Source organism: Canis lupus, chromosome 21 (genome assembly GCF_003254725.2).
Source record: "Canis lupus dingo isolate Sandy chromosome 21, ASM325472v2, whole genome shotgun sequence".
Taxonomy (NCBI): Eukaryota; Metazoa; Chordata; class Mammalia; order Carnivora; family Canidae; genus Canis; species Canis lupus.
The window spans coordinates 48,253,595-48,266,371 of NC_064263.1; the positions used below are offsets into that span (position 1 = coordinate 48,253,595).

A 12,777-nucleotide genomic window follows, 5' to 3' on the forward strand; every position below is an offset into this window, starting at 1 on the left:
AGAGAGTGGAGCGAGCGGCCCTGTGGTGGAAACTCTTGGTCATGGTCACCCGTGTTGGATGGATTGGCGTGGGGAGTGGGGCGGGGAGCAAGGGGACCATAGCATGGCCCAGAAATAGCCCAACAAGAGGCATTGAGAACTTAAGCCAGGGGAGTAGCAGAGATGATGGGAAAGACTTTGTATCCAAGAGAAACATATATTGACCTGTAAGAGAGGAGGTAGCTGGCCTCGTTCCCTATTCTCCACCAATTTAAAAGCTGACTTTGAAGCCTAGCATGTAAATGTTTCCAAACATAGGAATGAAAATTGAAAACTCCAATAAAACATTGGAAATATGAAGATTTTCATGAATGTAATTGTATTTTAGCTTCCATGTCAAATTGAAGCGATTATACACTCATTTTTGTGCTTAATTTTGAGAATCAAAATTCCCAAAACATGATAGATGGGACTAAAATGGGAAAAATCAATATATAGTATGATCTTATATATAGGAACCCGAAGACTTGTTCTTTTTATTAATATTCAGCATCAGAATGAATGCTCATTTTTCTATCTACTTGAACTGGTACTAAAATATTTGTATACTATCCTCTGACTTTAATATTTGTCATGTCAAATTGAGGTTTAAAAGATTGCAATTTGAAGAAACTCTTTTTTCCATGGAAGCAGTCTGCTCACTTTATCTCAGCAGCCCAGGTGCTGAGTACATTGCATAGTCAGAAAAGAACATTTCCCCTCAATTCACTATAGCAGAGCGAATCTTCACCTACTTATTTAGTTGAATTACCACTCACCAGTCCATAGCTATAAGCCCCCCTTTTGTTTCAAAAGGAACATGCCACAAGAGGGAGTCAAAACTCTCATATAACTCGCAGGGCCCTCTAAAATCTCTGGGCCTTTCCCATAGCAGGGGGAAGAAAAAGCAGAGCTCCCCCTTTCTTGCAGAAAGCCATGCATTTCCTTGAAAATGAAGGTTTTTATTATGGCAGGAAGAACAGAGCTGGTTAAAAAAGCAAAAATCACTATTTTTTTTAATTAACAAGTAATGAACACAATACATATGTCGAACTCCCACTGATAATTCCCCCCGTTCCCTAAGCCTTGCTCCACACTTTACTCATTCTTGAAGTCCTACAGGTGGGAATCTGCAGTGCAAGTCAGGGATGGAGTGAGGGTATTTGCTTCATCTACTACTTGGTAGTTACAAAAAGGACTGGGAGTATGTTTTTTTTTCTGCCTCGGAGTGCCCCAGCTGTGTCAGGGCTGCCGTTAGTAGGCTTTGGAACAGTTCTTGAAAAAGCTGCATCAGGGGGTGTCTGGGTGGCTCAGCCAGCTGAGCATCCAACCCTTGATTTCTGCTCATGTCGTGGCCTCAGGGTTTGGGGATTGAGCCCCGTGTGAGGCTCCTCACTCAGCGGGGAGTCCGCTCGAGATTCTCCCTCTCTCTCGCTCTGCCCCTGCCCTCACTCACATGCTCTCTCTCTCATAAATAAATCAACCTTAACAAAACAAAACCAATCCGCTGCATCAGAACAGTCAAGCCACCATGTCTTGTGCCCAGATGTATTCCCTTCTCGAGAAAGAACTAGTCAGCATCCCTTGCCTGCTGTCATCCAGGCTCACACTCTGGTGCGCAGGTGGGAGACTGGCTCAGTCGTCGTCTGTGTAAGAAGCCAGTCTCTGTTCCTTTGGCCTACCCTGTCTGAAATGGACCTAGTGAGTTTCAGAGAAATGTCTTTGGGGTTTTAATGAAACCTGTAATGTTTCACACACACAGGCGTGTCTTGAATGTCTGTGAGTTTATGAATGTGTGTTTTGCTCCCTGTTTCCTTTGTGCCGTATTGCTGTCTTCCAGTTTGTCCAATTTTTCTCTGAATTACAAGGCATTTATTCTTCTACTCAGTGTCTGCATGTACTTGATGAACTCGGACATACTATCTAAAGAGTCTAACATCCCGACGTGGGATGGAGCCTCCCTCGTCCTGTCCTGTCGGTGGGCTGAGGTGGGAGGCTCACAGCTTGAGAAGAGCCCTGCAGTGCCCTCTATGCAGCAGACGCCACTAACCTGGTGGATGTTCCCACAGCCATCTGCCTAGTTTGGGAATTCATTTCTAAACTTTAGGTAAAATCCTCTTTCTTTCATCCTCGCTTATCTCCATTTACACTTCCAGCAAGAAAACACATAACCACATTCTCAGAAATAAATATTAAAGATAACTCTATCTTACAGTTGGGTACATTACAGAAATACAAAAAACAGAGTCCATATATTCTCTTATTACTTTTAAGAATTCTTAGATAAGAAACATTAACGACATTCTTTTGAAGAAAAAATTTTTTGATTTTTTAAAAAATCAATTTTTAATTACTTAACAACTTCATAGAGGAAAATACCATTGCATCACCCAATGTTACTGCTAAACAGGACCTTAAAAAGCTGGTGTCTTCAAAAGTCTTGAAAAAGTCTGTGGCTATTTTTGAGAACCTAAAACAAATGTATCTTAAGGAAGAATTATTGTGGTAGGTTTCCTTTTCCCATTTTCTCAGTATACTTACCACACTCAAAATTAAGGAAAATATACTAACATTTTTTACTCTTGGAAAAGTAATTTTCTGTTATTACACTAAAGTAAATTTTTTTCTTTTCTTTTCTCTGTTTCTCTTTGCTTTTTTTTTTTTTTTCCAAAGAGTGTAAAAGTAGAGTGGGCTTTCTTAAATGAGGGAAAAGCTTCAGTTTCTCACAAACTAGGTTTGCTTTTTCTTACAGCCCAGGAATGAATTTTATAGCATATGGCTATTGGATGACAAATTTTGAATTTATAAATTTAGAAAATTCCACATGGTGGCAATTTCAAGAAGTAAAATTGGATTACTTAATATGCTGGCTTTATTTTTCCCAAACCTATGCATAAGTTGTATACTTAACCTGTCATCTTTGCTAGGACCTACACATCAGGAGATTCACCAGTCAAAAAAAAAATGGGACAACTGATTTAAAAGCTATTATTTCTCACTCTGGTTCCACTTTGCGTTTTCAAGATGGCAGACCACTGAAATACACAACTTTAGTTTTGGGATAATAGATATCTTCATTATACTTAAATTCCTTCCTTGGAATTCCAATCCCAAACTTTCAAATGTGCCCATGGAAAAAAAATTGATTTATTTTTTCTTTCAATTTTTCTATCTCTATAGGGAAAAAAAGATTAAAACAAGTGATGTTGCTATTTATACATTCTATCGATTTGCCTGATTTCTAATTTAGTAAACAAAAAAATAATTATTAAGCTCTACTCCACTCAATGGATTCCCTAACTTTATTATTTTTCTCAAAATTTTGTATTTTTCTTAATCTGCAACTTTGCTCTTAATCAAAAGAGCAACATTGCACGAAAATCAGTGTGCTTGACCCGTGGCCTTGTTAGGTGTGCGATTTTGAGCAACTTACTTTTCTGTACCCCACCATCTTTATCTGTATGATAGAGATAGCACCTATTTAACTTTAAGGAGTGCCAGGTTGGGTGAAAAGCACTGTCATACTTTACATATAAATTCACTTCATCCTTACACCACTCCCTCGAAAGCACTATAAATAACTAGAGAACAGCTCTGAGAGGGGCTTGACCCTCTTGAACAGTATATCAGTTTCCCAAAAAATTAAAATTAAAATTAAAAATACAGAATTCTGTTAGTGAAATTTTTCTCTTTTACTCCCACTGGCTGTCAGGCTCCTATGCATATGGTCTGCTTGTCCAGAGAAGACTGGTATTCAACAAGTTATAGGGAGAAACGATTGTATGGGCTGTCACTCTTGCCAACAACTTAATTGGAGCTTTTTATCACCTCTTATGTAGATTACTAAAATAACATGGCCTCTGCTCACGCCCACCTTGCACAGCCCTGCAGGGTAATCTTTCTGATGCCCACCTTCAAATCTCTTCTGCTTGGCTCTGCTGTCTCACTGCAGCACGATAAAGTCCTAGGTCTTCACTGGAGCTTTTCAATCATCCCAGCCTGACGCCCCCTCCACAAATCTGTAGATTTTGTCTAAACTCTGCCTGTTTCCTAGATCACTTATTCCATTCTTTCTCTCTGGCCAAACTTCACCTCTCCGTTCTGCAAGGCCCACCTCGCATCCCATTGAAACCCTTTGCCAACAATCGTACCCTATATTTACAGTATCCCTAAGCCAATTTACAAAGTACAGATAAGAAAGAAAGCCCAGAAAACAGATCTCATTTCACTGGTAATACTGAAGTGCAAGGCTGTAACATAACAATGGAAGCATACCCGTTTCTTCAAAAAAGAATTTTGTTAGAATTTGTTAGGAGAGAAAGTCAAGTGTGGTAGGTCAAGAAAGCTCTTCACCTGTGAAACAACATTGTGTTATGGAATGAGAACAGGCTTTGGAGACAGTAGAGCTGGCTTTGACTCTCTGCTCTGTGAACTTAGTTTCATAAATGATCTGAACCTCATTTTTTTTTCATATGTAGAAAGGTAATGCCTCTCAGTTTTGGAATGTAGAGAGTTAAATGGTGAAATGTAGGTGCTTGTTCCCTTTTTCCTCCAAAGTAGACAGCTATGAACATAGATGAACATAGGAGCAGAGGCATAGAAAAGAGTATTTGGGTAAGGACGGAAGGAGAAATAAATAATGGTGACATGACAATATCTTCTGTTTGAGTTCCCATTACATGGAGAATAATCATGTCATGTTCCTGACTAAAAACATGAGGGTGGCTTGGAGGTGAATCTTTGCTATGAGAGGGATTTTAATTGCTCAGGCATTGATTTGAAATCTGAGCCAAAATTTCACCTACTTGGCAGAGGTTTTATTTTATTTATTTAAATAAATTTAAGAAAGAAGTGAAAAGACTGGTCAACTATGAACCTAATTGCAATCAGGGACATAGAAATATTTGCTGAAGCTGGGACGATCAGCAAACTTGGGAGAAAGTGGCTGTGTTGTCTATTAGCTAAGGACTGCTACAGATGAGAATACCAGCCATCAGCAGACATTTTCCACATAGGAGCTAAATATCTTCAGGAAAAAAAAAATCTCTGACCCAAACTAGCTACAATCTCATGACCATATAAAAGCAGATAATCTCAGTAACGAAGATAAAGGGAAGGTATCTATCTAAAGAGAACAATGTGCTCATTCAAGAAGGAAGCACAGAGTCTCGAAGCCCTAATGTCAATAGAGCATAATAGGAGTTTCTAGAATAAATCGATCAATCCAAATATATGATGGAAACCAAAAGGGGATTTATAAAGTGATTTACTTGGAGCCCCCCCCCCAAATGAGGAAACCGGAGGTAAGACAGCCCCCCTGACAGTACAAATGATTTTAGAGAAACTTGCTCCAGTCTTTCCCATCTTAGTTGAGGCAATTCCATCTCTCTGGGAGCAGGACCATCCTCTTGATCTCTTTTACATACATCCAGTCTATCAAGAAAATCTATTGTTATTTAGATGTCAGTCAAAGTAATCTAGGATCCATCCACATCTCACTACCTCCACTACCAACTACCAACGTCATACACCCTCTTCTTCCTCTGCCTCTTCTACTCCTTCTCCAGTCTTCCTTCTTCGCATTTTTCGAAAGCATTACTCTGTGTGAGGCACTGGCCTCAGTAGCTACTATTTATTGCTCTATTTAATCCTAGCAACAACCTCACAAAAGCAGCGTTAGTATTATAACTTTTTTACACATAAGGAAAATGATAAAAATTAAGTAACTAGTCCAAAATCAAAGAAACAACACAAACACACAACGGAGCCAAGATTTAACATCTGTTCTGTTAAATACCATTCCATCACTCTCCCCTCTTCCATGTGGTTCCTGTGATTTGTGTGGGCTCCTCATTCTGCGTCACCGCAATTGTTGCACTGACTGGTCATTGTCCTGTGTGTTTGACCGTCTTCCCCACTAGCCAGTTGGGGAATAACTAATCTAGGGAAATAATTAATATTAGTAAAGGTGTCATTTATTGAGTACCTACTATGCACTATGAATTTATTCAGCAAATATTTGCTTTCTATGTTCTAGAACAGGTACCGTTCTATGTGGTGGGGATGCGGTGGTGAACAAAACAGAGAAAGACTCTATTTATAGGGAGTTTACATTCTGTCAGAGAAAAAAATCAATAAATCTACAAATATATATTTTTTTATATATATATATGTGTGTACACACTATGTATAATATATATAAATTTGCAAATACATCTACAACATATCAAGTGCCATGAAGACACGGACACAGGGGGTGGTGGGGATGTATGGATGTTCTCTTCTACCTTTTCACCGAAATAAGTAGCAAAGTTGTCAGTTGAGCATAAGTAGGAGGAGGAAGTGGATAGTTTGAGGATGGAGAACATGAGAAATGGTCAGCTAGTAAGAGAAAGTTACGCAGACGTTAGCAAACACACAATAAGAGCAGTCTTGGTGGTGTGTTTTCCTGTTCAGTGGCTCTGGTTCATGTGCAGATTTAATCAGGAACACTGTGTGAAATTGTTCATAGACAGCGTACCATTCACATTTCATAACAACCCCGCAAGTCATTTTCATCCTGTATTTTCCGGGTGGAATAACCAAACTGAGATAGTGTATCACTTTCTGAAGTTCTTGCAGATGGGAAGTCTCAGAAGTCAGGTTTGAATCCAGATCTGTCACCCTCAGACCTCAAGCTACTAACGTTGACACAATGTCCCTAACAAATTGGAGCTGCATCCCATCTCTACACAGGCTTCACACATTCTCAGTGAACTAGCTTTGGAAAAGAAGACATGACTGACAGACAATTTTTATACATTTTTGTTGACTAAAAAGTTAATCTGAGTCAACAGAGTTGAGATAGACAAAAAAAAAAAGATTAATTAAATTTGGGTTGCATGAATGAAAACGAGGCAGCGAGCCCACCATGCAGGCATGGGCCAGACCACATCTAGTGCTGGTTTCAGACACCAGTGCTGTTGGAGAGCATCAGCAAACTCGAGCACATCACACAACGGGGAGCAGAGAGCCCAGGGCAGGGCTTGGAAGCCATAAAACATGAAAAACCTGGGTAATCCAAGAGCTATTTGAATTTAGAGGAACTTAGCCCGGTAGCTGTGCTTATATGCATCTCCAGGACTGTCCTATTCTGTGTGATTAGGGAGCACGGGGCCTAAAAGAGGGGTGGCAGCAGTAGAGTGTATGTTAGCATGAGGAAGAAGCGTGTGACCACTGGAACTGTCTGGAACCAATATGGACCACTCCATAGGGAGATCTATGTGGGATACACGATGGAAAGTGACCAAGAGGGTTTTCTATAACCTTTTCATGGATGTCATAGGGGATAGTCACAGCATGAACAAAAGGTAAAACTGAATTTCCTGTTTGCCCTGAAATTCTAAGGGACGGCTGAGATAAAAATCTCCCTTCTTGACATCGTATGTGTTTGTTTTCCTTCAACATACACCCCTTCCTGAAGCTCTGTAATCACAGTAATTGTGGGGTTTCCCAGCCCTGACAAGCATGAGCTGTGTGATGCTACACAAATTATCTAAGATCCTTAGGCCTGTCTTCTCATCTATGAAATGGAACGATACTAGGACTTCTGTTATAGGGTTTGTTGTGAGGATTACATGAATGGATCCTCGTGAAGTGCTCAGAAGTGTGCCTAGAATCCTAAGCGCTCGATAAATGTTAGCTCTCGGTTTTCAAGTACTCATCACACCCTGCCTTTTAGGGTCCCTGCCTTGTTTTATCATGTGTTCTTGGATTCTCCACCTAGAAGATCACTGTTGTCATAGGGCTAAGCATTTAGAATACACCAGGTACCTACTAGTCCAAAACAAAAATGTGTTTCTCTCCTTTCAGGCAACATAAACCCGTGTAGAAGTGTGTTTTATACATTCTCGCGGAGACTTTTTGAATTTGGTGGGATTATCAAGACCCTAGGGAAAAAGTTTTATTGATTTCTCCATCTTTTAAAATACTGAAGAGTGCTCAGACAATCTTCTTTTTCAGGGGTTGCTTCCAGTCTCTAGTCCTCATTAGAAAATAAGCAAAGGTTTGTTTGGGATACAGAACGTTTGGGTTTTCTGGAAACCTACTGCTTGCCAGCGTTGGCCTATGTGCTTGGGACTGGGGGGCAGGCAGGGGCTGTGGAGGTGAGGAAGTAAAGACACCTGCCATAGTCTCCATCCCTTGCAGGGAACCTGCAGTCCTAGTGGAAGAATGAGCTGAAGTTTGGCCTGATTGACCCTTGCTTGCTTTTCTGCTTTGTCTCCCATCCTTCGTCCTTCACTTTGCCTGGGTTCTAGCCCTAGTGACTGAGTTCCTCCCAAAAGAGGAGAGATTTTCCATCTTCCTGCTGTCCCTCCCACTGAGACACACCACACTTCTCCCTGGCTTTTTCATGACTGCCTTCTCTCACCCCCTGGGATCTGGCGTAAGTAGCATCTCTTTAGCTAGAACTTTCTTAACTGCCATGTCTAGCTAGGTCCCCCACCCCACTCCCAATTGTCTGCCAATGCGCCCCATTTGTTACCTCCGTAGCACTTGCTACAGTGTTTTTATGTATTTGTTTGCTCATTCACCTTTCCCTTCACAAAGCAGATGTGCAATCACATCTGTTTTTATTCACTAATGTGACCTCTTTAGAATCGCAAGGCTTTCAACCAGTATGTGTTGAATAAGTACAAGATCATTTCAGCGTAATGTGGAGGGCGCTGAGACGGAGGTGTGTTTCGGTGCTGGGGGACCACAGGGGACAACCATCTAGCTGATTCTTACTGGCCCTAGAGGAGGGCATCGCGGAGGCGGGCAATTCCCCACCGTGGCCCCTCAGTCCTCTTCCCATGGATTCCACCACTTGCCTGTGCAGGGCTGCCACTCTGCTGGAGGGTTTTCTCTGGCTTGACTAACACAGAAAGACCCAGAAGTGCCTAGAGAAGCAGTCAATGGGAGTAGGCATGGGTGGCCTGTGCACCCCAGCCTGCTTGTCCCCGGGTAGGACAACTCTCAATTATAGTTTACAGGATTGCCATATGGTCCAGCAGTTCTTTTAACCATTCATTAGAATGATTTCCAGAAGCTTCCTTCCTAGTCTTAATGTCCCTACCTCCTATTAGTTCTTCCAGGGAAATCTCCTCAATACATTGCTTGCATTCAGATCCTCACCTTAGGTCAGCTTCTAGAAGACCTCAGAGTCTAAGAGAGGACAAGTGATCAGATACTTTTTTTTTTAATATATTTTTTTAATTTATTCATGAGAGACACAGAGAGAGAGGCAGAGACACAGGCAGAGGGAGAAGCAGGCTCTCCATGGGGAGCCCGATGAGGGCCTGGATCCCAGGACCCCAGGGTCACGGCCTGAGCCAAAGGCAGATGCTCAACCACTGAGCCACCTCAGGGGCCCCCAGATTCTTGATACGTGTTGAGTTCACCAGACAAGAAGTAAAAGAATATCCAAAGAGGCAGTCTCCTCTTAGCACATGGAAGGGACTCAAAGCCCTATTTCCACCCAGGTATTTTCCTCTACAAGGGTCGGATTTTGGTTTTGGCTGGGTCCCTGCAAAGTATTCCTAGGAAGAGAGAATAAGAGATGGGCTGATCCTCAGCACATTAGACTAGCTGTGTCAGCGCCCAGAGCACAGTGCAGCACCGCCGGACAGAAGGTTCTAAAGGCAAAAGAACACATTGCAACCCAGCATGCTGCCCTCCTGAATCTTGAACTAAAGAGCTTCTTTGTGTCTTTTCCTTTTTTGAAATACAGCTCAGGATCCAGGAATGTGATGCTTAACCCCAAAGAGGAAACCCCTGTACAAATGGTTCCTTGAAAGCCAGCATGTAGCTTGTTCATAAATTTTATGATGTGTGAAGCACATGTTCAAGGAAGTATTTATTAGTAGGCCATAAGTTAAATTAGAAAGGGTGGTTCATGCCTTAAATATTCCGTCATTTTCCATACTGTTTATGTATCCAGACCCACGTGTGAAATTTAAATTTGCTTTTAATGTATTCACCTGACGAATGATTTACTCTACTCAAACATGTTTTCTCTTGGGTCCGTGGTAGTTATGTTTCGTAGTTGGGGGAGACCGGGGAGGTGCTTTTAAATTACTTTTTCAATGTTAAATTTTCTGTGCAGCTATCATGAAATGATTTTACCAGTGGATTGAAACATAGTTTATTTCCCCCCATAAATTAGAATATTTTATATTTGGAAGCTATGATGAATTTAGAAACTGGTTGGTCACAGTGCTATCTCGGAAAGTCACATTTAGTGTAACGGAAGGTATGAGTGGCTCACGTTAGGACACAGTTTCTATAGTGAGCTGTGGCCCTTGGTTGCGATTTTTGTAAAGTCCTTGCCGGGCCATGCCAGAATGAGAGCTTTAGTTGGAAAATTGTGAACTTTGCAGAACTTAAAAGTCCTGGTTACCACCCTCTGATAGTATAATGTCCTGTAAATCAGAAATTCCTTATAGTGGAAGACTAACTGTGTAGAGTACTGACAGCCTGGCTTTATACTGGAGTCTCAGTGTGAATATGGTTAATTTTATACACGTAAAGAGTAACATATTTATTGAAACCTAACTCATTCTGTGTTTTTAAAACAAAGAATAGCGTGTGTGCGTGTGTGTGTGTGTGTGTGTGTATGAGAGAGAGAGAGAGAGAGAGAGATTCTATAATGGGAAAACAATTCATGTAGAAACAAAAACTTGGGGGCTGGGGTAGCTCATTCGGGTTAAACATCTGCCCTCCACTCAGGTCCTGATCCTGGGATCGAGCCCCGCATCAGACTCCCTGCTCGGTGGAGAGCTGCTTTCCCTCTCCCTCTGCCCCTTCCCCCTGCTCATGCTCTCTCTCTCTCTCTCTCTCTCTCCTGCTCAATCTCAAATAAATAAAATCTTTAAACCAACAAAGAAAGAAACAAAAACTCATTAAAACATGCTATAAACGTCTATAGATATATATACAGTATGTGCCCAAGGAGATCCTCCTTGAATACACAAAGTAGTCAAAATATGAACTTGGAAAATGTTTTTTCAATCTCTATGTGTTCTATTTCCCTGACACACAGTCACCGACACTTTCTGGAATGTGATAATGGCCTTAAGTAAAATCAAATTATCATGGAAACCTGAAATACACTGGTATGAATCAAAGAAGAGAAGCTAGCTGGTTTTTAAGCCTTGGTTCATTTCACAAAAGGTGGACAGCAATGGTGGTGTTGTATAATGAAACCTACTCATCATGCTTTTTCTGAATTTAAAATCCTACCTAGGAGCAAAGATATAAATATATATATATATTTTTTTTTTTCATTCCATTGCTTCTTGGCCTTATGGCTAAGATCAGGTATAGAATTTTTTTTTAATTCCAATATAATTAACACAGAGTGTTATATTCAAGATTTATCTTTAAGCCCCCATGCTTGAACAAGTTCTGACAAAGTGGTCCTAAGTGTAACTTGCTTTGCTTTCTTTTTTATCTAGTGGATTTCCTTTGTAAGGGACAGAAGAAGCAATGGACACTCAGACATAGGTTATAAAAATACAGGTGACAACAGTATGTCAAAGCATCTCTTGTTTATGTGTAGTCATTAGAATTATAGACTTTGGAATTGGTTGCCTGGATTTGACGAACTAGCTCTGCAAATCATTAGCTCCGCATGATTTGGATCTCTGTTCCCTTCACTATAACTTGGGAATGCTGAAAGTATCTTTTGCAAATTTTTTTTGTGGACATTGAAGGATAACATGTGGAAAATACCTAGCACTGTGCCTAACATCTAGAAAGTGCTCAGCAAATACCAGCTATTATCATAGGTTGTAGGAATAGCGGTAGTCTACTGTGCCAGGCACTCTACTAGGCTCTTTGCATGGTCAACAGATGACCTGCACAGTAAATATAATTATGACTATTTTATAAGAGAAATGACACCAGGAAACTAGCTGGTAAGATGCAGGACAATGATTCAAACCCGGTCCCTGTGCCTCCATATTGTTTACCCTATTCATATCCTATTTCATTTGGTACCGGCTGCATAGGCTGTTTAGCTGGTGGCTAACTAGCTGGTGGAAGAGCAGGAGGTGACCTCCTGAACCTGCAGGCACTTTTTCACCCCTAAAGCTACTATCTGACTCCTAAGAAATCCTTGTTTCTGCAGAAACAGCCATGTTGACATCAAAGAAGAGGGAATGATTTCCAGTCACAACAACTACAGCGGAACACTGTTCCATTCCTCATTCTTAAACTGGGGGCTTGAGGTTGTTTTCTATGACATGATGTACATCTCCCAGTTTGAGAGGTGAGGCACTGCTCAGGATGATATTGAGATCATAAGATCTCATTTGTCACTTGTTAAGGAAGGTTTGCTTTCCTAAGGCAGAATTTTTTCTTCCAAAAAATAAAGAAATCAAATGGATTAGCTAGAGTTAGGTGTCTCCTGAAGGCAGTTATTAATATCTGAGTTATTTCCCTTGGCAGAATTACATTCTGCCTCCTTTGGGAGAGCCTGGTTTGCAAAGCAAATTATTTTTTTTCCATTTGATTTCCTTTCTGTTTCTTCAAGTAAACATTTTTCATGAGCATTTGGTCATGAGGAATTAGAAAGCCAATGAATGCATTTGGCTTTATCTACAGTGGTGCTGTCATCAAAGGATCTATGCAAAATGCATTTTATATGCATCCCAGGACCACACCTTTCATCTTTTCTTCCCCATGAACCATTTCTGTTGACTCCAAAGAATGATTTGACCTCAGAGAAAGCTTCTT

General features: G+C 40.9%; 1 protein-coding gene and 1 long non-coding RNA gene across 3 annotated transcripts in view; one reads left to right on the forward strand and one right to left on the reverse strand.

Annotated features, from left to right (window-relative positions):
• Nucleotides 1–12,777, forward strand: part of BBOX1 (gamma-butyrobetaine hydroxylase 1) — a 57,941-nt gene that overhangs the window by 11,463 nt on the left and 33,701 nt on the right. The window lies entirely within an intron of this gene.
• Nucleotides 1–12,777, reverse strand: part of LOC112667781 (uncharacterized) — a 40,317-nt gene that overhangs the window by 5,288 nt on the left and 22,252 nt on the right. The window lies entirely within an intron of this gene.